This window comes from Ranitomeya imitator, chromosome 5 (genome assembly GCF_032444005.1).
Source record: "Ranitomeya imitator isolate aRanImi1 chromosome 5, aRanImi1.pri, whole genome shotgun sequence".
Taxonomy (NCBI): Eukaryota; Metazoa; Chordata; class Amphibia; order Anura; family Dendrobatidae; genus Ranitomeya; species Ranitomeya imitator.
In genome coordinates, this window is record NC_091286.1 from 316,667,420 (window position 1) to 316,670,152 (window position 2,733).

The 2,733-nt window shown below is 39.7% G+C and overlaps 1 long non-coding RNA gene across 1 annotated transcript; it reads right to left on the reverse strand.

Moving 5' to 3' along the window:
* Positions 1-242: 242 nt before the first annotated feature.
* LOC138680700 (uncharacterized) lies at positions 243-723 on the reverse strand. Its single transcript, XR_011321737.1, has 3 exons — positions 675-723; positions 520-579; positions 243-411 (listed from the first exon to the last, which is right to left on the reverse strand). It is a non-coding gene; the product is annotated as an uncharacterized lncRNA (long non-coding RNA).
* Positions 724-2,733: the final 2,010 nt, after the last annotated feature.

Sequence of the window (2,733 nt, forward strand, 5' to 3'; positions counted from 1 at the left end):
TAGATAGATAGATATTGATAGATAGATATATAGATAGATAGATACATAGATATAGATAGATATAGATAGATAGATATAGATAGATAGATAGATACATAGATATTGATAGATAGATATATAGATAGATAGATAGATAGATACATAGATATAGATAGATAGATATAGATAGATAGATATAGATAGATAGATAGAGAGATATTGATAGATAGATACATAGATATAGATAGACAAATAGATGGAGCGATAGATAGTTGATAGATAGTTTATAGATATAGTAGATAGAAAGTGAATAGATAGATTGTTGGTAAATATTGGATAGAATATTTCTAGTTTTATATTTACCACTGGCAGTTGTGGCGACGACAGACGTCTAGGGACCTTTTTTCTTTTTTGTCCTCCTTGTGCCACAACCTATTGTGTATGTAAAATGTAAAAAAAATTATTTTAACATTAAATAATGTTAACATTCATTGGATCAATAAATTTATGCCTGAAAAATTCAACATGTGTGCTATGTACCTTTGTGGTTTTTGCATGTTTTTTGGGGGGAGGTCTAGCAGCCTCGGGCTCAGAAGACTCCTATTCACAAAAACAATAAACAGGATTTTTATGCCTAGCTCAATACAATGGAGTTTCACACAACATTATTGTGGTTTTTTAAAGTGCAAGCCTACCGACTGAGACGAAAAAATCGCAGACACGCTGCTGCTGCTGCTGCTGACATCTGTATCCGACATCTGTGTGCAACAAAACAATACATTTTTAGTACACACACATCCGACGGACATTACAGACTCCCATGATGTATACAGAGATATATAATATATAGAAATGTACTTACATTTTAGCTACGGCAAAACACTCTGTCACGTGCAGGAGACTTTGTGTGAGTGGGATATTTTAATGGCCGAAATCACATTTCCTGTCACATGACCACATGTGACCACCCTCAAACGCTATTAAAACGTGTGGTCCTATTTGGAAATTTTTCATGATTTGCGTCTGACTGCGTTTGCCATAGCCTTCTATGGCAGAATGAACGCTTCCGTTAGTAGTGTGTTAGCTTGGCCGGACCCGAAAACGCTGCAAGCTGCGTTGAAGGTCCGTCAGAAAAAAAACGTTATGTGACAAACGCATACCAATTTAGGGATGCGTCACGATGCGTCAGACAATGCAAGTCTATGGGCGTGTTAGTATGTGCGTCACATTGCGTTTTTACTACTTAAAAACGAGTCCGTTAGACGGACACACCTAGCGCAATGTGAACCCAGCCTTACCCATGGTGGAAAAACGTAAGGTGCCGAGGTACCGAGTCAACCCCCCTGACGCGCGTTTCGCGTAGGCTTGTTCACAAAGAGGGTAGTGAAGTGAGCCTCTAACGAACAGTTCCCCCCTTAAGTAGTGGCATCCATATGTGGCCCATCTCATGTGCGCATGCGTCCCACTGCCACCACAGGAAGCGGCGTACTCACACAGCTGGCCCTGATGAAATAGACACGTCAGAGAAGATCTCTTTACCGACATCGGAGGGCGTTCTGCATGTGGCCTGTCCGGAATGCGCGTGCGCACCACCGCTACCACGGGAGGTAACATACCCGCGCCACCGGCATTCATCAAGGACGCACGTCAAGGGAAATCCCCTCGTGACGATGGCGCGGGACCCTCCCACGGGTGCAGGGCGCACGCGCAGGACAGGATCCGCCATATTGGATGCTGGCAAGAAGACGGAGCATATGTAAATACGCTCAAGCCAGACGTAAGTAACACAGACTGTGGCTCAACCCCGCTCGTAATACTAATCAGAATACGATCCAATGGATACAGATCACATAAACAAAAATGGGGATCAAGAAAAATAAATAAAAGAAGGAGGAACGCGTACAGAACACTAAATATACAATAAAGTAAAATAAATACAGTGTCCTCACAGTACACAAATAGTACCGGTGATAATAAAAAACCATAATGTGCGTAAATATAAAAAATTATGCCACAGTAAATGGCAGAAAAAATAAAAAATAAAATCGAAAATACACACAACATATACTTCCTGATGGATATGTATAACCAATATGTGAAAAAGTGATACAGCATAAAACATTATCAATACATGTGAATATTAATACATTGAAATACCGATTAACAAAACCGTTTACAATTCATTGAGATATCATAAACAGAATATTACAATATTGGCACACCTCCTAATTGATTGTACCACATCTATATCTAGAACAAATTACAAAAGTGATAAAGTGCTATAGTGCATGAGAGTCCCGAACACATACAAACAAAGTATGTGTAAGAAACTATTTCCATGTTCCTCCTTTTACACAAGACAACATTTCCAGACATCAAAAGCAATATATCCTCCAACATTTGTGCAAAACGCCATCTTCAAAGATCGAAAACCATATATTCTCCGGGTTAGTATAATGCCACAAAAGAAAGGAAAGACCATAAGTTGAGACTCAAATCTAGGGGTACAAAGATAAAAAACCATAAGTAAAGAGAAAACACGAATAAACATAAAAGGTCCAGAAATAAAATGCAATACTAGATCCACCAGGACCACTAATCGCTGCACAGGCCAGAGATACATGTAGACAAGGGAAATTATAAAAATGAGGCGAAACTCAATTGCTCATTGAGTCCCACCGGGGTCATTGAGTTCAAAGTCACAATCCACCGACATTCCGTTTGGGCTAACAGTCGTTTCATATCCCCTCCCCT